We start from the raw sequence: 23,030 nt of genomic DNA, 5'->3' as shown, positions 1-23,030 counted from the left end.
ATTATTGGCATACCAGGGATAAACCCAGTAGAGGTCTCAGAATGGAAGACATTTCCTATGGCTAAAAACAGCCTGGAACCCTGAAAGAACCCTCATATTGCAATCACGACGCTGTTGGAAAAGAAAGAATGGAGCTTTTGGATGGGATTGACTAGAACTCTGAATTGGAACATAGGATGTGGCCATTCCATTACCTTACAGTCTATCTGTGGATGGAGCTAAATAGTCACCCTAACAACTAGTGCTGGGTGAAGGACTCATTTTTTTCCAGTTTTCTGCCAATTCTGGAAAATCAGGAGGAAAATATCATCTCGGGTTGAACGATTTTTTCCATAATTTTCAGTGCATTTGAAAAGTGTAAAAAAAATATGGCTCAAACAAAATGTTTTGTTTTGATTTGGAGCATTTTTTAACATTTTTGATTGTTCCTTTAATAAAATTGAAATACATTTGAAAGCAAAAAGTTGTCTTGAACCAAAACATTGACACCTTCCACTTAGAAAATGACATAAAGAAATGTTTCCTTTTTTCACTTTTTTTTGGGGCGGGACACAAATTCACAAAATGGTTTGGTGTTGTCAAATCAGCATTTTTGTATGAAGAAATTTTGCCCAGCCCTACTAACTACTACTTCTGTCACTTTAAGAGGTAAAGTGAGCCCACTGTGAACAAGCACACCTGAAGCATGGTCCCCAGGGAAACAGCTGATGAAAGCTGAACAGAGTTGACCCAATCCTGGCCATAGCAGCAACCCACACAGCATAACAATGCAACCCTCACACACCAGGGTTTTTCTGAACTTTGAAACTTCTTCCACATGTGATCCCTAGGTGTCCCTGAAACCTGGGCCTTCTGGCTTACTGCTACGGGAGAGCAGAAGTCCAGTTCACCTCTTGCTGCTGCTGCTGACGCATTGACATTCCCTAGCCAAGAAGCTGGAAACAGCCGCGCTTTTGACCTTCTTGCACAACTACTCCCTGAGTCCTTCCAAAATGGGGAGAAGCCACAATGCTCAATGACTCAAATCAGTGGTTGTCACCCAGCCAATGCAGTTAACTTCCTTGCAGTACACGTGAATCCTTTCAAAGTTCTTCTATTGAGACAGTGTCTCATTGGGCTAGAGCCATCCCTGGTTTCACCCCTCATAGTCAATGACTGATGTAGTAACATCATTTGCGTTTAACTGAGGGCAAACTGGCTACCAGTACATGGGCAAATTGGTAGTTATTGTAAATTCCCATTTTCCAATGGGAGACTTTTGCACAAGCAGTGAGTGTGCAAATCGCACAGGTGCAACTCTGACACTGGTCTTTGAAAACACGGCTCCTTCAAGTTTAGTAGAATATGCACAAGATTTAATATATAAGCTTCTGAAGCTTTAAATTGTGGGACATTTAAAGACATTTGATGGCAATAAAGAAACTGAAATTCATTTTGCCAACTGAGTTTAATATGTGATATTATGTTAAGTGATGGTATATTACATCATTATAGGACATGACATCACACTGTGAAATAGTGTCTCTTTCAGGAACCTGTGAGTTATTGTAGTTGATTCCTGGTATCACCCTCTATAGTTTATATTGCAAAACAGTTTCCACTGAAACCAACCCCGTTTTCAAATGCTCATAACTTCCTGAAACATTCATCGTTTGGACTGAAATTTTCCATGCGTGGCCTCTGCCCAGAGGTGATTATTTTTTTTGGAAAGTTTAAGTTTAAAGTTGAGGTTAAATTTATTTTTGGAATGTCCCTTTGGCTAATTTTTGAGTTCAGAGAGTTACAAAAATTCACCTCTCCTGTTATTAAGCATAAATCGGCTAAGCTGGCTTATCTGATTGGGGCTACACAACAAAAATGATTGATAAAATGTGAAGTTCAGCCGCATGGCCATAATCCTCACTCAAGTGTAGCACTTATGCTTTGTCTGCAGAGCATTTCCCACCCCCCCTTCCCCCCGATAAACAAGTGATTGAAAAATTCCTTCTGTTCAGTGAGAATCCAAGATTGTGATCGACTGTAAGAAAGGCCCTACCCCCTTTTGTGACATCATTACATGTTCCCACTTCCCAGCCTGATAGGCCTTAGGACTTCTATCTTACTGCAGCTTGGGATGGTTTGTGAAAGGAAATGGGTAAGTGCCTCAGTGGAAAACACACACACAGTCAAATCTTCCCAGAAATTGACACAGTGTTGGCCACAGGAGAAAATTGTGGAGTCCAGAATTTCAGGGTTTCTGCAGCTTGTGCCGCATTCTACAGTATGCTTCAGAGTCTTTTTCTTTACAAAACTGAAGGTCAATGTTTTCAAAGTTGGATGCCAAAAGCGAGGCACCTACATTCATGTAGGCATTTACATAAATAGCCTGAGTTACTGCAGCAGTGAGCACCCACCATTCCCATTTACTTGCATGGGAAGTAAAGACGCTCAGCGGCTTATTAATTTACTTATTTAGGTGCTCAACTATGGATTATTAGTATTATTTATTTTAAACAAGGGTTTGAGAGGCCAGTGCTCTGCACCTTGCATGAACTGAGGCCTAAATAAGTAATTTACTAGGCTATTTATATTCTAAAATCCGCACGCCATGCAGTGTGGCCATGTTATGTCACCGTAGCTCTCACACGTCCTGCCTTCAGGTGATTTAAAATGGATGAACCAAACACATTCTCCCTCCCCCATTTATTACCAGGGTGGGTGTAACAGTGTGGTGCGTGTGCAACACAGCGCACAGCAGACTAAGCCATTGCCATCACTCAGAGACCCTGCTCTATGGAAGTAGACGGTAAGGACTTTTCCTTCACAGAAGAACTCAGAAATGCTTTGCACTTTTACACAGACAATGAAAACATCCACAGTTATGTTAGTCAGGGTAAGATGACAGAAAAGATAGATCCTTGTGCTTCTATGCATAAAACAACCACTAGACAATTGGGCTTAGGAGAGAAATTTCCCTATGGACAAATTTTCTGGTCCTGGCCACTGTCATAGACAGGATACTGGATTAGATGGATCCCTGTTCTGATCCAATTTGGCAATTCCTGTGGTCCTACCAGAACCAAGTAGCATCCCCTGGGGGCAGCAGAGGAGTAGAGTGCCCGTCCACCCAAAGAAAGGTCTCTACAGAGCTGCTGACTCGAATAAGTCCCCCCCCAATTTCATCAGACCCTTCCGCCATGCTCTATTTTTCAGGCCAGAAGGATACATTCAACAGAGCACACAAAGTATTTTTCATTTTTTAAAGTGTGTATGTAAAATATTATTAAGGCTTCCTATTAGCAGCCTATTAGAAGCCCTCAAGGTGTGGGTTACTGGGCATTTACAGCACTTCTCGGGAGGTTAAAGTTGCGATGCCTTCGGCCTCATTCTCCACAACACAGCCCAGGAAGGAGTTAATGGCTGAGGAACATGCACCCTACCTCGTCTCAGTGCTTAATTAGCATGTGTCTGCACCACTGCATCATGGGCAATACAGAAGAGGGCCCAGAAGGCAGCACGGCCAAGTATTGGGAAAGAGCAGCCACTACCAAAGACCGGTGTGGCATCTGCTCTGCACCGGATTAGTTCCTTAAAACAGGCTGGTGTCTGTCCCCACAATGGTCACTCTCAAGGGAGCATGTCCAAAGAAGAGGTAGGTCTAGAAGAACGTAGCGGGAAAAAGACTCCTATTACTAAGTAAGGGCCGGATTTGCTCCCACTTACTCCTTTTGCATAGCACCTTGCTCTGGGATAGCCCCAGGGAAGCTAGCAGGCTTGCTCATGGAAGCAGGTACTACTCAATGGGAGTAAGGGGTCCAAATCTGGCCCTGAACTGAAACAGGAGAAAGTCCCTTCTTTTCTATGCAAGAATCTGGCTTCAGTTTAAATCACAATATGTGAAAGAGAAAGGGAAGAGGCCTTCCCTGTACAAGCAAATTTCATAGCTGAGAGCAAAGGACACAAACTTCATAGCCTAGTGAGGGAAGCTGGTCTAACATTTAAGCCACTAGCCTGGGATTTGGGAGAACTGTATTCAATTCTTAGCTCCGCCACCAACACTCTGTGAGACCTTGGTAAGTCACTTGTCTCTGGGGGCCTCAGTTCCTCATCTGTACAATCGGGATAATAGCACATCCATGCCTCACAGGGCAGTCGTGAGCACAACACTATTACAGATTGTGAAGTGCTCAGATACTACAGTAGTGGAGGTCAAATAAGTATGATAAATAGCTGCAATTCAGCACTGGTGTAGCTTCCTTGCTTAGTGGAATGTCTAGTGTAGACAGGGCTTGTGTGTTCTAAGGGTAGGATTGGACATCATGTTGGTAAGAACACCTGCAGCCTATCTACACTCAAGCTCCCAGTAGGGGACCTGCATTGGTCGTGAACTGCGGCTTTGCATTTACTAGTGCAGATGCAGCCAGAGAAGTGGCTGCTCCATTCTGCTGCTGTGTACTATAGCCATAGTGTATTTTCCACCATGGTGTGACATGGATAATAGCCTCTCCAATTGCTACTAAGATGTACCGTGACACCCATGATCCAAGGAACAATGGTTGATGCTGGTAGGAGCAGCAGACACAGTTGGTAGCTGGCCTGAGGCTATGGCACACCCTGCCCTGGGTTCAGAATGTCCCCAAACGTCAGCGCTTTCTGGAGGAAACACAAGACCCGTGGATTCACCCAAACTTTCCCTGACAATGAAAAACAAATGCACCTCTTCGTGCTGCTGAGGTGGGGAGAGACAAGAAGGGAGCTCAGATACTGTGGTGGTAAGCATGGAATGGGTAACTACATACTAGATTTGGGAGGACAGGCTGAGGGGATGTATTTTTCTGAAGCTTTGAGGTGATTGAGGGTGGGGAAGGAATTCAGTAGTGAATTCAGTAGTCTCTGATCAACACACTCAAGTTTCATACCTTCTCCTTGTGCACATCAGTCAAACTATGCTGCCTGTCCGGCTTTGCACACTACGGGCACGTCTACACAGTGAGTTACTGTGCGGCAAGCCAAGGTGTGAATCTACACCCACCAGCTTGCTGTGCAGCATTCCACATGGACAGCGAAAGTCCCGCCATGCAGCATGTCCTACTTCACTTGCAAGTAGTCATGCACCGAACTGCACTCTGAGATGCTGCACTGTGGCGGTGTCCACACGGAACATTGCTACATGGCAAGCTGGTGCTCTGTAGAGTCACACCCTAGCCTGGCAAACAGTAATGTGTAGATAAGCTCTGGGTGCCAGATCCCTGACTGGTGTAATTCACTGTCACCCCACTGACTTCAATGGAACTATGCTGATTTACACCAACTGAAGATCTGGGAAAAAGGAACCAGTCTCTCCCAACTTAGCCTCAACCCAACCCACGTGCAAGAGAGAAGCCCAATCCCTTCCCTTCCCTTCCCCCGCAAGTCTCTGATGAGATTTTCCTGAGACTGAGAAGGCTCCTGGCATGCCAGAGACAGGCAGAATCCTCAGCAGTTTTACCATCTGAAAGGCTTAGAGGGGCTGGAGTTTTGTTGTTTTAAATCGGTGACCCATGATGACACCATACGGTTTTATTTCATTTAATTTGAGCAAAGCATTAACGTCAGCTTGTAGCAGCTCCTTGGCCATCCTGGCTCTGCTATGTGGTCCCCAAGTAGAGAAGACAGGTGGAGGAAAGGAAGAGCAGCTGCCAGACTGCGGGGGGGGGGGGGCAATTCTGTAGGGCTGGATTGTGAGGGCTCTAACTCATGTGGGCGAGCAGTGATCCAAGTGCATCCCATTGGCTTTAGTGGGTCTAGTTAGCATAAGACTTGGGCAACACTTCACATTTAGATCAATTTAGCTACATTCCTCAGGGGTGGGGGAAAATTCACCCCCTGGAGCCGCATAGTGAAGATGATCTAACCCCTGATTTAGATGCAACTTGGTCAATGGAAAAATTATTCTATCGACCTAGCTACAACCACTTGGAGAGGTGGATTAACCACATTGATGGAGAACCCCCTTCCATCCACATAGGAAGCATCTGCGCTACTGCACCTGTAGTGGAGACAGGGCATAAGCCATGTAAAGATTGCACCATGTAGCCGCTAGTCTGGCTGAATAGACAGCTGTGTTATATTATGGGAAACAGGCTCTCGCTACCATAACTGCCATCAACTTTTTTTTTATTTTGTGTTTTTATTTTATCCGACAGGTCACGGTATGTTTGTATTTATACACTCAATAGGCCAGATGCTTAGCTGTAAACACAGGCATAACTCCACTAACTGAAGTCAATGGATCGATGCTGATTTACACCAGCAAGGATCTGGTCCTATCTGGCCATACCCCTGGCTCTACTTGGCCCTACAGAGTAGTTTTGCTTTGGGTTAATTTTCTGTGAATTCTGTGCCAGGAGCTGGGAAAGGGACCCACCCTACACCAAGCCCTCGGAATCACCAGCCAAGCAGCCCCTCTATTTGCATTGGGGTATTATAAAGCATCCAGGACTTGGCACACAGAACAGCTAGAGAATCCAGGCAATGCGGGGGATACTACTGGGAAAGACAGATGACAAAGCAGGGTGTCAAAGTCACTCTGGGGAGAAGGATGGGTTAATTATTTTAGGTATGGGCTGGGACGTACATTTAGGACTACCCCTGACCATCAACCCACCCCAGAATTCCCACTGGGGTCAATCAGTAGTTTACACAAAGACCCAGGATAGAATATTTTGTTTTTGTACAGGAACTTAACTTTTAATTACTCTTGTTACTTATTATTGGCTTGGTTGGTACCTTTAGTATTGCTCAGTGGGAAAGTATGCTCTCCTTTCAATCCCTCTGTTTCTGCCCTCTGTTCCTTTTGCTGGTTTTCTCTCTCTCCCATCTTTCTACATTTTCCCTGCTCTTTGGTCTACATTTCCTTCTCTTCAGCTCATGACTGCCTGGTGAGCAGTATCCAGCAGTGAAATAGTAAATAAACGGTTACATTTTTTTTTAAATGTTGTGTTTAATTTAGTGTTGTGATTAGGTTTGAGGTGATATGTTCCAGAGATCAATAGAGGGCAGGGGAGTTCACACTTCTCAAAGTGATTATTTCAGGCTGGCTGCAGACTCAGGCAGCCAGTGCTTTGATTACATTCAGTTCCCATTTGAGAAGTTTTTTTTGCAAACATGAATGCTGAAAACTTCTATTAAACAAAAGTAAATGGCCATATTCACAACATACAGAATGCTGTGCAAGCCACAAAAGTATGGGAAGCAGGCTGCATTCAGCCATGAGGCTGAGTGGTTGGCATCCCTACTAGAAAGGAAACTGAGGAAATTCTTAAAAATGACATGGGCTTTGCTGGCTCCTGATTTGTCTTTGAGGAATGACGAGTCAATCCTTTTGGGAGAGTCTGACTCAGCCTGGAAGTGTCAGACAGTAGCTGTGCCAGCAGGTGAGTTTAGAAGACTTGCAGATGTCCTGAGGCATTCCAAAATCAAATGCCTTGGTATGGAGCCTTGGAACATTACCTGAATATTTTTGCTTTCAACTCATTTCCAGTTAATAAGTTCACATTTAAAGTGCTGAATTCCTCATGGACATTTCATTTTGATTAACAATAGACAGGCGCATGCTACGAAGGGAGTCCTGAACTAGGAAGAAGCAGGTAAGTGCTGCCGACTCTTGCAATTCTATTCTGAGTCTCGCGTGATTTGGTGTTTTATATAAAGCCCCAGCCCCTGGAAGTGACTGATTGTGTGAATCTGAGGTGTTTTTTTTATTATTATTATTATTATTAAAGGAAAAGACACGTCCAGCCCTCATGGTTGTAAAGGAAAACTTGAAAATGTGACATAATTGTACCCTACTGGCTCAAACCAGACAGCAAAGATAGAGAACCCCAAATTAATTTTTATTATTCAAAATCTCATGATTTCTAAGCCAGTTTCATGACTTTTGAATGCTTATGGTTTGGAACACTGCAGGTAATAAATAGATGGCAGTGGATACATTATAAATGTTGATGTATTTTTGCATGCTGGATCATGTGCTGGTTTTGTAACCTCTGTCTCTGTATTTGGTTGTATCTCTGTGTGTATGTAAAGGAGCGTGTCTGAGTATTGATCGATTTGGTCAAAGATTTTCTGATGAAATGTTTTTCTGTGAGAAAATGCCATTGTCAAAATCAAAATAGAATTTTGATGCAGAATGTGTTGCTTTCAACCTAAGGCTTTTTGGGAAAAAACAAACAAACTGAGATGAAGCATCTAGATAAGATCTCAACCTTGTTGTCAGAACAGAACATTTCAATTCTTCATTTCAAAACCAAGTCAGTTCAAATTTTTATATTATCCTTAAAAAGTCAAAATCAGAAGGAAACATTTTGATAGTCTTAAAACAGAATATCTTGATTGAACCAAAAATTTTAAAATTTCATTTGGCAGGAAACTTAAAAAAATTCAGATTCAGAATGAAAAAAACAAATTTTGAAATGTCAGAATTTCCCACAGAACAGAAATTCTGAGTTCTAACCAGCACTAGTTTGGGGTTTTTTTAAACTGTGGGAGAGATCCTGAGCTGATGGAAATCTGCCTCACTCCACTGAAATCATCGGAAGGAATGAAGGTTGAGAAGTATGCACTGTGTTTGTGTATGGAAATACATAGGGAGAAAAACCAGTGTATGTTTTATGTAGTGTATATGGGTGCATGTGTATCTGTGCATACATGTTTACAAAAGAATGTCACAAGCCTGTAGGAACAAAGTCAGAAAGGCTAAGGCACAAAATAAGTTATACCCAGCAATGGACATAAAGGCAATAAGAAGAGGTTCTTAATATATTAGGAACAAAAGAACAATGAAGAAAGTGTAGGCCCTCTACTTAGCAGGGAAGGACAGCTAATAAACTGATGGCATCAGGAAGGCTGTGGTGTTTAATGCCTATTTTGCTTCAGTCTTCACTAAAAAGGTGAGTGATGACTAGATATGCAACAATTAATATTAACAACTGGGGGGGAGGGGAGACACAAACTAAAATAGGGGAAGAGCAGGTTAAAGAATATTTAGATAAGTGAAATGTATCCAAGTCAGCATGGCCTGATGAAATTCATCCTAGGGTAATTAAGGAATTAGCTTGAGCCAGCTTGGAATCTTTAACAATTATCCTTGAGAGCTCATGGTGAATGGGTGAGGTCCCAGGGACTGAGATAGGGCACACCATACCTATCTTTAATAAAGGGGAATAAAGAGGACCTGGGGAATTATAGACCAGCCAGCCTAACTTCAACAACTGGAAAGATACTGCAACAAATTAATAAACAATTTGTATCACCTAGAGCAGTGGTTCCCAAACTTGTTCCGCCGCTTGTGCAGGGCCAGGCCGGTCTGTTTACCTGCTGCGTCTGCGCCAGTTTGTTTACCTGCCACGTCCTCAGGTTCGGCCGATCGCGGCTCCCAGTGGCCGCGGTTCGCTGCTCCAGGCCAATGGGAGCTGCTGGAAGCGGCAACAAGTACGTCCCTCGGCCCGTGCCGCTTCCAGCAGCTCCCATTGGCCTGGAGCAGCGAACCGCGGCCACTGGGAGCGGCGATCGGCCGCACCTGCGGACGTGGCAGGTAAACAAACTGCCCCGGCCCACCAGGGGCTTTCCCTGCACAAGCGGTGGAACAAGTTTCAGACCCACTGACCTAGAGGATAACAGGGTTATAAGGAATAGCCAGCATGGATTTATCAAGAACAATTCATGCCAAACCAACCTAATTTTCTTCTTTGACAGGGTTACTAGTCCGGTGGATGGGGAAAAGCAATGGATGTGATAGGTCTTGATTTTAGTAAGGCTTTTGACACACTCCCACATGACATTCAGGAAAATGAGATCCAGATGAAATTACTGTGAAGTGTGTATATAACTGGTTGAAAGACAGTACTCAAAGAGTAGTCTAGTCATCAGCGGTTTGCTATCAAACTGGAGGGATTATAAAATGGGGGGGGGGGGTCTCACAGAGGTGGGTCCTGGATCTGGTACCTTTAAATATTTTCATTAATGACTTTGATAGTGGAATACAGAGTATACTTATAAAATTTGCAGAGGACCCCTAGCTGGGAGGGCTTGCAAGCACTTTGGAGGACAGGATTAGAATTCAAAATGACCTTGACCAATTAGAGAATTGGTCTGAAATCAGCAAGGGAAAATTTAATCAAGACAAGTGCAAAGTTCTTCACATAGGAAGGAAAAAAATCAAATAGATAACTACAACAAAGGGAATAACTGGCTAGGTGGCAGTACTGCTGAAAAGGATCTGGGGGGTTAGAGTGGATCACAAATTGAATACAAGTCAACAATGTGATGCAGTTGTGAAAATAATATCTTTCCAGGGTGTGTTAACGGGGCGGGGAGGGGGGTTATATGTAATACAGAGGGGGTAATGTAACTGTCCCACACTACTCAACACTGATGACACCTCAGCTGGAGTACTGTGTCCAGTTCTGGGCACCACACTTTAGGAAAGATTTGGACAAGTTGGAGAGAATCCAGAGGAGAACAACCTGATATTTGAGTAAAGGTTAAAAAACCTGGGCATGTTTAGTCTTGAGAAAAGGGAATGGGGAGAGAGAAGAGAGGGACACCTGATCACAGTAATTAGATATGGTCAGAGCAGCTATAAAGACGATGGGGATCCATTTTTCCTTCATGTCCACTGAGGGTAGGACATGTAGTAATGGGCTTACTCTGCAGCAAAGGGAAATTTAGGTTAGATATTAGGGAAAACTTTCCAACTCTAAGGGATAGCTAAACTCTCAAAATAGGCACCCAAGGGAGGTTGTTGGAATTCTCATCACTGTTAAAAAAAATTTAAAAAAAACCAAACACCTGTCAGGGTTGTCTGGGATTACTTAGCCCTGCCTCACCGCAGGGGGCTGGACTTGATGACCACTTCCAGCCCTACATTTCCATGATCTCTAGATCTATCTAGAGTTAGACATTTGGGTCACACTTTATATTAAGATCCCCTTTATAAAGAGTTAAACAGAAGGTGGGTGAGATAATCTCTCTTATTGGATCAACTTCTGTTAGAAGACACAAGCTTTTGAACTACACAGAACTCTTCTTCGGGTCTGAGTCCAACTTGTCTCTCTCACCAACAGAAGTTGGTCCAATAAGAAGCTCCCCTTGTCTCTAATATCCTGGGACCAACACTGCAGATAATCGATGCTTTACTAAATGCTCAGTTGTCAGAGTCCAAGAAGCCCATAGGTTGTTTCTAACTGTCTTATAATCATCAAGAGCAGTTTATACATATGTCCTTATAACCCTCTAGAATACTTGAAATTCAACTCTGTAACATGGTGATAAAAGACTAATAAATGACTTGGATGTTATGTGCTAGCTCTAAATGGAATCTTAATATAGAAGGTCTGATATTTGTGCACATTAGTGAGCATACATTTGTATTTTTTTTAAAAGCCCATATAATGCATCCTTCTGCTAATTTGCAGAACCATATAACAACTTGCACCTTAGACAACTGTGCTATTGTTTATAACACATCTTGTTCCAGTTGCAGTAGCAGCTAGAGGGCCCAATTTGGATCTGGGCCCTATTGTGCTAGCCATTGTATAAATATAGTCCCTGCCCTAGGAGTTTGCAGTCCAAGACTGCATTCTGCCAACACAGCCATCTTACCAAAAACTACTTCTAAAATGCCAAACTTCTGAACACCTTTCAAACAGTTGCCATACTTAAATAAAAATAACCCGCCTTGTGACAGGGCTGGCCAACTCCTGAGCACCCCCTTATGGCCTCACAATACAGCAGTCCTGCCTCAGTTTCCCTTATTCAGGGTTCTCTCTCTCTCTCCTTGTTCAGCAATACTCCTCCTTAGGGCTGGATTTATTAAAACAAACTCACTCCTAAAAATAACATTCTGGGAGCTACATCAAATCTGTGCTTCTACTGGGAGTCTCCCAGGCCCTCCCAGCCTGGAGCCTTTTCCAGGAAGGCTCAGGGTTCTCACCTCATAGAGCCATAGGATTAGAAGGGACCACAAGAGTCATTGAGGCCTACCCCCCTGCCAAGATGCAGGATTTGTTGGGTTTAAACCAGCGGTGGGCAAAGTACTGCCCAGGGGGCTCCATCCGGCCCTTTAGACATTTTAATCCAGCCCTCGAGCTCCTGCCGGGGAGTGGGGTAGGGGGCTTTCTCTGCATGACTCCCGGAAGCAGCAGCACGTCCCCCCTCTGGCTCCTATGCATAGGGGCAGCCAGGGGACTCCGCACACTGCCCCCGCCCCAAGCACCCCCCCGCCAACTCCCACTGGCCAGCAAACAGGGCCAGCAAACAGCACCTGCAGATGGGGCAGCACACAGAGCCGCCTGGCCATGCCTCCGCATAGGAGCCAGAGGGGGGACATGCTGCTGCTTGAGGTAAGCTCTGCCCAGAGCCTGCACCTCTGACCCCCTCCCACAGCCCAACCCCTTGCCCAGCCCTGATCCACCTCCAACCCTCCAAACCCCTCAGTCCCCCCTCCAAACCCTAGAGCCCACACCCCCAGCCAGAGCCCTCACCCTCCCACCCGCATCCCTGCCCCAGCCCAGAGCCCCATCCCACACCTTGAACTCCTCATTTCTGGCCCCACCCCAGAGCCTGCCCCCCCAGCCAGAGCCCTCACCCCCTCCCACACCCCAACTTCAAGAGCATTCATGGCCCACCATACAATTTCCATACCCAGATGTGGCCCTCGGGCCAAAGAGTTTGCCTGCCCCTGGTCTAAACCATCCAAGACAGATGACTGCCCAGTCTCCTTTTGAAAACCTCCAGAGAAGGAGCTTCCACAGCCTCCCTGGGCAGTCTGGTCCATTGTCCTACTGTTCTTACAGTTAGGAAGTTTTTCCTGAGGTTTAGTCTAAATCTGCTGTGCTGTAGAATCATAGACTCATAGAATATTAGGGTTGGAAGAGACCACAGGAGGTCATCTAGTCCAATCCCCTACTCAAAGCAGGACCAACACCAGCTAAATCATCCCAGCCAGGGCTTTGTCAAGCAGGGCCTTAAAAACCTTTAAGGATGGAGATTCTGCCACCTCCCTTAGTCACCCATTCTAGTGCTTAGTTTGGACCCATTTTCTCTTGTCCTGCCCTCTGTGGCAAGAGGGCACAACTTTTCTCCATCTTTTTTATGGCAGCCTTTCAAGTATTTGAAGACTGCTATCATGTTCCTCCTTAATCTCATCTTTTCCAAACTAAACATACCCAGTTCCTTCAGCCTTTGCTCATATGGCTTGCACTCCATCCCTTTGATTATCCTTGTTGCTCACCTCTGGATCCCTCCTACATCCTACTCACTCCCAGCAAAGCCTTTCTTATTTCCCCCCAGTACCACAGGGTTCCTTATTAGGATTTACTCACTTCTAGCAGCTACTCTGGTTTGCACCTTCCTGCTGCTCTTTATAGGGAAATCATCTCCCCAGCACCCAGCTGGAATAGGGGAGTTCCTATTAATTAAGCCCCACACTCCCTCTAAGATATGGGGGCAGGGCTAATTAGACTGGGCTGGTCAGCTCCAGGCCACCCCATTACATACTCCAAAATGTTTCCTTCCCCCCCTTCTTCCTCCAAAATGTGGCATTTCTCCCCCAACATGATGTTGGTCTGAGACGCATGACAAAGGCAATACTCAATGCTGGACTTGTAACAGGTATCAGGTCTGATATGTCACAAGCCACCAGGGCTAGAAATAATGGGCCGACTGCTCAGTGGGTCTAAGTCTTCACAGGTGTAAATCTTGACTGCAGTGGCTCCCTGATGAAGATCTGACTTGTAAACTTTTTACTACTAAAGAGCTGAAAATGTCCCATTGCCTGTGGGATACAGCACTTGCTTCTGAGTCCCGACAGGTCACAAGAAGTTGCTTCTTAAAATCATGACATTGTAGAGGACCTGGGTTAGGTCATTTTTACCTAATGCAGTTATTTCCAATGGGGTGCTCTTATTCTGAAATGAGTGTTTGCTCACAGAATTGAACTGAAATAACTACGGGTGTGAATGAGAACTGATTTAGTTATTTTGTTAGTTAGTCCATTTAGCATGTAGACAGGCCCTGAGAAGATAGATTTGTAGGTAAAGACATATAAAAGAACAGGGGCAAAGACATCTGTAAAACCACCCTAAGCTATTTCTACATTTGTTTTTTTCTGCAAAATATGTGGTTTAAAGAGAATACTTGATGGCCTGGGGTGGCATGAAGATTTTACCTACACTTTTAAAAGAGGAATTGCAAAATCAACCATGAGCAGAGCGGGTTAGGAAATACAAAGAAAACTTCTTCTTCTTTTTTTTTTTTTTGCAAAAATTTTCGCTTTTTAATATATTTTTCCATCAAACTCTTGACATTTTTCATGAGATTTTTGAAATTAAAAAAAAAACACCTCTGCATCTGGTCAAAACCCACCAAATCGTGAAAAAAACTGTCAAACTGTTAGAGGGATTTTGGAGGGAATTCATCAAAAATTCAAAACTGTAATGAAAAATTTCATTAAAAATCAAAATCTAGAAAATTTCAGCCGGTTCTATTCATGAGCAATGCACCCATCCTGAACTCTGGCTGAAAAAATTACCCTTTGTATCATCCACACCATCATGTGCTCTCTATTTACAGGGCTATGAAACTTCGTGCATATCTGTTGCTGTGTTTATACGTGCTTATGTTTCTATAGGGGTATGTGCTTACGGATTTATATCACTGTGTGTTTTGCAGGCTCAGTATAATGGCCACATCCTGAGTAGTGTAAACTGTCATAGCTCCACTGAAACCAACAGAACTACTCCAGTTTATACCAGCTGAGGATCTGGTCCATCGTGTTCATATATGTATGTACAATATATCTATAGCTACATGTGCATCTAGAGGAACAGAAATAGCAATAAATAAAATATGCATTTGAATCATTTCATGTGTTTGCATGAACATCTGGGTGTATTTGTGTGTATATACATCTGTATGTGCAGAGATTTAATTTGTATCTGTATATGCATTTGTATACACATCCATTTGTGTTTGTGTGTCAATCTGTATGTATGTTTCTACCGCTACATTGAATCTGCCTCTGTGTTTTATGAATAGGGATAATGGCAGTGTATGTGTTTATATATTTGTGTACATCTCTCTCTGTGTGCATATATAGCTGTATATGTGTGCGCTTGTGTGATGCATCTGGATGTGCCTATATTTACTGGTTTATAGATGGTGTGTGTTTGTGTCTCTGTTGTGAGGGGGGATCTTCTGCATTAATCTCTGTGTTTTTATGTACCCTTCACAGCTCTGAGAGGCAGCATGGCCTAGTGGACAGGGCTCGGAACTGGGAATCAGGAGGTGCAGCTCTGCCGGTGATCCGTTGTATGACCTTGAGCAAATCACTTCAACTCTGGTTCCCCTCCCACCTTTCGTCTATTTAGACAAATATCTTTGGGGCACGGTCTGAATCTCACTGCACGTATGCAGCACCTCGCACCATGGAGCCCTGATCCTGACTGGGGCCTTTAGGTGCTAATGTAATTGCATTATAATAATCATCATCTCTGTGTGCATATGCACTCACAAACCAGTGAATGTGTGTATGTGTTCACTTGTGTGTGTGTGTGTGTGTGTGTGTGTTCCTAGCTTTGTACGGGTGTTTATCTCCCTATGCGTATGTGCAGGGCAAGGGGAGATGGCAATCAAAGAGTTATTAAATGCCAAGCGGATAGGCAATAAATCCCATTGATTTTACAAACTCCAACTTGTCTTCAGTCTCCTTCCATTCTTTATCCTGGGGGCATTGCACCACAGCCCTGTTTTAAATACCTTTGCTTCCCCTCCCCCCATGCCTCCCCAGCGCCCCAAAAAAGTGTCAATATTTTATTTGGATTTTTAACTTCGCTCCATAACAGTTGTTTGACCTCCTGACTCAGGCGAGTCACATAAATTCTGGGACTTTATTCAGGAGCCATGTTCCCGCTATTGAATAAGCAATTTGGGAGGGTGAATTAATGACTTGTGCTGCTGCTGGAAAGTCCCTGAAGAAATATTAAAATTGCTTGCAGACTGAATCAATACCCACTGAACACCCAGCATGAGGAGCTGGGCTTTTTAATGGCTATGAACAGAAGCGTTTGGTAGAGGAAGGGGAATTCCTACACACACGCACACAGCCGACAGCATCCGCTCCTCCCCTGTCCTTGTTGTCATCTCCAATAACAGCAAAATCATTTTATGCACAAAAACTGGTTACAGCTGATGTGTCCAGTGCCTGAAAAGTGACTCAGAGGCTGGTTCCCTTCTCTCACTCTCACTAAGATCACATAGGACTTGCAAAGACTGGATGTGCTGACTCTGTGTTACGTGGTTGCACTGGTGTGCTCTGGCCAGGGCACCCGAGCGGTTGTGTTAGCATTGGGGAGCACTGATGAGCTTGAGGGAGGTCTGCTGTTGTGTTGGAGTGTAGGCTTGTGTCATTGTGACCGTGTTTTGTGGGGGTGCCCCGTTGCATTCCGATGTGGTGCATGGGGGAGACAGCGGCATGGGGATGTCTGTGTTACTGTGTTGTGAGGGATGGGTTTTGTGTCATATAGCAGTGTAACTGTGATATGTTTGTGTTGTGTGTGCTCAGCACCTTTCTGACTCAGGCTCTCTGTCACTGTTTGTATTTCTTTTGCAAGGGCACTAATTTTCACCCACAGGCCCCTGTGCTTATGTCGGCTTTTGTGGTCACACTTCAGGATTCCCTTTAAAATGTAGCCCACACGGTTTGGAACTGTGTGTTTGAATGGCTGTGCTCTGCATTAGGCAGCTGGGCGGCCATTATTGTGTATTAATCCCCAGGTGTGCGCTTTGTATGACTGCATGTCTGTTTCATTGATTTGATCGGGATGATTTTGTAATTGTGTGTCTCCGTGATTGAGTTAGTGTGCATCGCAGCACTCCTGTGTATTGAATAATGATGACAGGGCTTGTGTTGTTGTTTGACTGACTAATGGCCTCATTTCAGTGCTGTGAGTGAATGTGTCCTTCTCCTGTTTCCATGTCTGTGCTGGGGTTGGCTAATTTACACTAGATGATTCTTTAAGGTGCTCACATGAAGTATAAATGTCTCCTCAGCACCCAACTTGTCCTCTTTATTGGGCTGTGCTCAGACTACAGTGCTTGCATATGTGTGTACAAATAGGATTGTGTGTGAGAAAGGACATGGCTTGCAGCTGCTTGCTTCACTGAATATTGTGAAGTCACTTAATTGTGTGCATCTGCATGATTGTGTGTATGTCTTGTGTATATGTGGGTCCGTATGGCTGCCTGTACATGTCTCTAGGCCCAGTGTGTGCATGTACATATGTATTTCTCTGTGCGTACATGTATGAATGCATACGTGTTTGTGCATGTGTTACATGGCATGAGTGATTGTGTGATTGTTGCACACATATAAAACTATATGTATGAATTTGTGTAGAGGACTATAGGTATATGCAAGAATACATGTGTCTGTCTCTGTGTCAGCAAGCCTGTGTTGTATGTGTGTATATACTAGTATGTTTTAAAAGATGCAATATATGTGAATGTAGATATATGCGCGTGTGTGTGCGTGCAATGTGTTTTCGCTTTTGTAGACATATTATGATCCATTGTCCCATGACAACTTAGCCTCAGACGAGGCTGAAATCCGGGTCCCATGGAAATCAGTGAGTGATCTCCATGGTTTATTTTTATGTCGATGATGAGGGTTTTTATTTTGTTTGTCTATTTGCTACATACTGCCAGTGCATTTGACACTGAGGTTTCCCATTCATTTTGGTGCCATCAGGGTTTGGCCTAGAAGCAAAGTCATCACAGGGGCATTAGAGGGCTGGAAACTGTTTGAGGGAGCTCTCGGATTTCTTCCTTCACCGAGGTAGTCCACCGGGAGATGGCCTATACCCTGCTCTGGAGCCACCTGCAGTGTACGGACTCAGCAGGCCAGTAAGTCTGGCTGATATTTCCCTATGAAGTTTTTCACAGGGCAACTCCTCCTTGCATTAGCTAAGTCCTTGTGACTGTCTCTGCTACCTCCCTCTCTCCTCTTCATTCTCTCCCACTCTCTTTTTCCCTTCCGCCTCTACTCTCCCTGCCTCCCTTCTGCATTTGACCTTGAACATGCAACTCTATCCTTAGTTCTCCCTCCTATTAAACACACACACACACACCCCTCACCCCACTCAGGAGGAGCAGCATGGGGGTGGGTGGGCAGGGGGAAGAGACCTGGTTGAAAATAATTTTGAGGCTGTTAAAAAGAGGAACGCAGAATATCACTCGGGTAATGGAAATAAATTCCATTATATTTGCATTTTAATTTTCCACATAAACAAAGGCCCAGTGTGTGCCGGCTTCACCAGAATCACCGGCCGGAATTTAATTAGAAATGAAAAGTTTATAGGGCCCTCTTTAATGCGATTAATGCACGGTTAACATTTATCACATACATATGCTGGAGTCGCCTTTTTTAAGCAACCACCGTCCATGAAATGAATTTCTTTTCAACTTTTTTAGCGCGTGTGAGGAAGGCTGTCTCTGGTGAGGCGGTCCAGTGAGCACACTCCTGACAGCTTGGTAAACTGCAGCCCTCAGAGGCTCAGCAGCCCCTAGATACCAAGACAAGTTCAAGGTGGCTTGGAGGGAGCATGGTCTAGTGGTTAAAGCACAGTGCTGGTTGTCAGGGGATCAGGGTTATATTCCCAGTTCTGCCACACACTAGCTGTGTGACTGAGTTGCTCTCTGAGTCCGTTTCCCCAGGTGCTTTTTTAAAAGAGAAATGAGCCAAAACAAGGACTCTCATATCCAAAGCCCTTTGCATTTCAGGGGATCTTGGATCCAGATCTCTGGATCTGAGCCTGGCTCGGTGGTTTGGGTTCTAGATATTTCTAGAGCAGCTTCCATCATGAGATCTCTGACATTTTGGATCAGAACAGCTTGTGAGGTTTCAGCACATCAAATCTATTCCCAACCCCATAGGGCTGATTCAGCCTTTTGCCTGAAACTCAAACCCTAACGTAAATCTAATCCAGATTGGAGTCCAGTTACTGCCTCCATCTCTAGTAAATGGAATAATTGCACTTCCCTAATTCAGAGGGGCACTGTGAGGTGCAATTCATCAATGTTTGTAAAGTGCTTTGAAATCCTCTGATGGAAGGCATTCTAGAAGAATGATCCTAAAAACCACGGTGATGGGCCCATTAGAAATGTAGAGAAACAGACAGATAGCTGATTTTTTGCTCTTGCTCAGTACCTTCCCCTGACAGAGTAAGACACAGAGATAAAGGGTCGAGGATTTCCACCTGTCCTAAGTACTGTGTGAACCTATGCTCCCTGCCCCACTCCAGCATCAGGAGGGAATCACACTTGTCGCATCCCTGCCTCCTCCTGGAGCCAGGAGTACTACACCTGTCCAATCGCCTTTTATCACCTGCCACAAATATTCTTGACTGTTCCCTCCCACTTCCTCTTTTCCTGCGCCAATTCTGTGATGGATGGGGCTTTGCAGCCACCCCACCACCCCACACACAGACACGTCCATGTCTTTCTCTCTCACTTGCAGACACGCAGAATGATTAAACTGGGCCTGTGGACAGACAGAGAGTGTTAGGGACGCAGCAGAGAAAGGGGGAATATGAAACCTCTATTGGTCCCTTGAGGAATGATGTCCTTTCCTTATCTTATCAGCTTCTCTTCGCTCTTCAATTATAGTCTATTGAGACTGGCCTCTTAACCCAAACAAGATAACCTGGGTAATGAGGAGGAAAGTGTGAGGGGAGAGGGGAGAGTGGGGGCTGAGTCTGATATATCTTGTACCACCCCTACCCCCATTCGTACCCTCCCTGCAAACACCAAGACACTCCCCCTCACACACAAATAATCCACCAACACAAGAATTCCTTACCACACATATACGCTCTTCCGAACATAATGCCTTAACACTCCCACTCTGTCCTAGGCCCTACCACTCACGCACACTCCCTCATGCACAATATCCCACAAATACATAGCGGCTGGGCTATACACACTTATCCATCCACATCATCTCAATATGCACACACTCTACCATGCTCACGGATGCATACATACTCGCTCACCCATACAATCTCAGCACATGCACACCCATACAGTCTCTCTCACATACACACACTACCATGCCCAGTAGCACACACAGGTTGACCCAATTTCACCACGTACACACCCTGCAATGCCCACACTACTACACATACACACTTGCATTATACCCACTACCCACCTCACACATACATATTTTCCCCAAACACATATATGTGATATGATTTCCATATTACAACACACACTGTCCCCGAATGCACACAGAGACTACCTCAAACACCTCCAGTACTAATTGTACACTGCTATGCATGTTCTGTCCCCAAACACACAATTGTGGTACAATAGACACTAACAAACTCCTCAAATACATTCACACTGCTGCCCAAATGACAGGATATCACACACATACTCAGACAGAAACACAAACAGATCCCCAAAAAACCATCCTCCTAGCACCTATCTATGCCCACGCACGCTCCGCCACATGAACACAGACTCCTAGCATATGCCCACAGACACATGATACAGTCTTACAGATCTGACCCTCCCCATTCCTCATATAGACCCCTCATACATACAGTCACATTCTAGTTACAAACATAACATGCCCAGACAGACACATTTCCTCGTAGACCCACACACACCCCTTCTCTTACACGTCGTGGTGTAGAGGTCATGCCTCACCTAAATATCCATTACAGGGAAGAACATCTGATCAAATGTTACAGGCCCCATGGTGAGCCCTCAAAAATGCATGTGTCTGTTGTGTTCCCAGCCACTGCATGTGCACGCACAGATCAGTCAGCGTGCATCCAAGTACGCAGTGGCATGTACGGGTGGTGCAGTCAGCGCTTTCTCTTTGGCAAAGATGGTCTTTTGAGTTATACAAATGATTAGCCTGAATGCCCCTGCCTCTTCCTTCCACTCTTGCTCTCCAGCACTTCTTTACCCTTTGCATTCCCAAGGATCACTTTGGCCCCTGCCTACCCGGCTCAGGGATTGTTTCCCTGCACACACATCCTGTGAGCTGCAGGGTCGCTGTCCCCACCAGCCCTGGCGCTTACAGCTGCCTGGGAACCCTCAGGCACCAACATTCCATCTGCCAATACTGTACATTCCCTCTCCGCATCTCACGCATCCCTAAGAGGAACTGGAGGGTGGCCACAGCAATGCTATGTACAGACACCCCAGATTTATGTTCAGTGATAATAATCTGGCCAAATCTTGCTCAGTCTTTCACTCTGTTCCTACCCCCTTGACTTCATGAGATGCTTCTTTCTTCTCTCAGCCCATCCCACCCAGTAGCCACCTTTGCTTTCTCCCACCTGCTACAGAACCGTCAGACCCCCAACGTTCAATTTAGCGGCTCTTAAAGGGACAGAACCCCACATGCTTTGTCTATTTCAAACTTTTGATTTGCTGTTTGATCGGTGGGAGGAGGGCCTACATCACATTGTTCCTATTCCAGTCTCCCTCCACTGCCATAGGCGTGGTCCCTGTGTAGGCAGTGCATACACAAACACACTCTCTCCTCCCCCGACAAATCCTTCTTCACGCAAAAATAATCCCCTCCACATCCCCCCTATATCATTTGCCTCCCCGGTCATTTTATAAATAAAGGTCAACACTTTCAGTCCTGTAGAATTAAAGCTGGGCTTCTATATCCGTATTCAGGCAACTAAATGTGAATTTGAGAGCCTAGCTTCAGGCACCATGCTTTGGAAATATTAGCCATAAACAATATTATGCGGCTGCATTGGGCTGCAGTGTTTTCTAAAGGCAGACTGGCCAGAAACGATCCTTTAAAAAACTGTTAGAAGAGCAATGGATCTTTACAAGGTGCTGGTCCCTTTAAGAGGCATCCAAATGTTAATGTCTGAAGGTTCCATGGCAATTTAAAGAAAGAGCTTGGAAATGGACATCAGTTTAGAGTATAAGGCCAGGAGGGCCCACCAGATGATCTAAATTCTAATCTGACCTCCCATATCTCACAGGCCACTACCACCACCCATCGCCCTCAAGCTAAACCCCACAACTAAAATTAGACCAAAATATTACAGCCCACAGGAGACTAGACTATTATGTGCCACAGAGAGACAATAGGAGGGACTGAGGTGCAGTGGTGCTTGAGGCCCCTACTATGGCAGAGAATTGGAGACATACTCAGATAATCCTGGCAAGTGATCCGCACTCCATGTGGCAGAGGAAGGCAAACAGCCCACCCCAAGGTCTCTGCCAATCTGACCTGGGGGAAAATTATTTCCGGCCCCCACATAGGAGAATCAGTTAGACCCTGCGTGAGGTCACCCTGCATTGTATCTCAGCCCCAGCCAAAGGAAATAGTAGGTCTGTTAATTGTTCATCACAAAAATTACAGCTCTCTGTAGCAAACAAAGGACTGGGATGTTAATGGAACCAGTCAGAAAATGGGTTTTCTGTTCTACAAAAAATGGTGACATTTTGAAGGGTTTTTCCATCGGAGTTTGGGACAAAAAGCCAAAATTTTGAATTTTTTTACAAAACAAAATTCTGAAAAATTGTTGGTTTGGGTCAATCAGAATGTTTCATTCTGAGTTCAGTCCTTTTTTATTTTTTCCCAATATAAAAGGAAGTACATTGCCAATGGAAAAATGTTTTCAAAACAAAAACAAACAAATGGAACTTTTCATTCTGAAAATGCTAAAATGTTTTGAAAAAATTGGAAGTAAACAAAATTTCACCCAATCAATACAAGTTTGGAAAAAAATCAGTCGCATAGCAATGGCATTTCTGACAGAGAACTGTTTCAGCAATTTTTTCTGAGCAGTTCTAGCTGCTAATCCTTCTAATTAAAGGGGGGGGGATTTTGTTGTGTTGACAGAATAAGCTAAACCACTGAAATCAGAGAGTCAGGATTCTGTGTCGAGCAAACTTGCTACGGAATAAGTTAACACATTTTGTGCCTCGCTTGTTTATTTTGTCCCTTCTTCCCCTTTTTGTGTTGC

General features: G+C 44.6%; 1 protein-coding gene and 1 long non-coding RNA gene across 4 annotated transcripts in view; one reads left to right on the top strand and one right to left on the bottom strand.

The window, feature by feature from the left end:
* PAX2 (paired box 2) overlaps positions 1-23,030 on the bottom strand; it is a 103,947-nt gene that overhangs the window by 63,937 nt on the left and 16,980 nt on the right. The gene's annotated exons all lie outside the window — the stretch shown is intronic.
* On the top strand, positions 13,489-15,672 carry LOC122466623. Its single transcript, XR_006292282.1, has 3 exons — positions 13,489-13,632; positions 14,698-14,804; positions 15,254-15,672. It is a non-coding gene; the product is annotated as an uncharacterized LOC122466623 (long non-coding RNA).

This window comes from Chelonia mydas, chromosome 7 (genome assembly GCF_015237465.2).
Source record: "Chelonia mydas isolate rCheMyd1 chromosome 7, rCheMyd1.pri.v2, whole genome shotgun sequence".
In the NCBI taxonomy this organism is placed as follows: domain Eukaryota; kingdom Metazoa; phylum Chordata; order Testudines; family Cheloniidae; genus Chelonia; species Chelonia mydas.
Note: the sequence above shows the minus strand (reverse complement) of the source record. Positions and strands in the feature narration are given on the sequence as shown.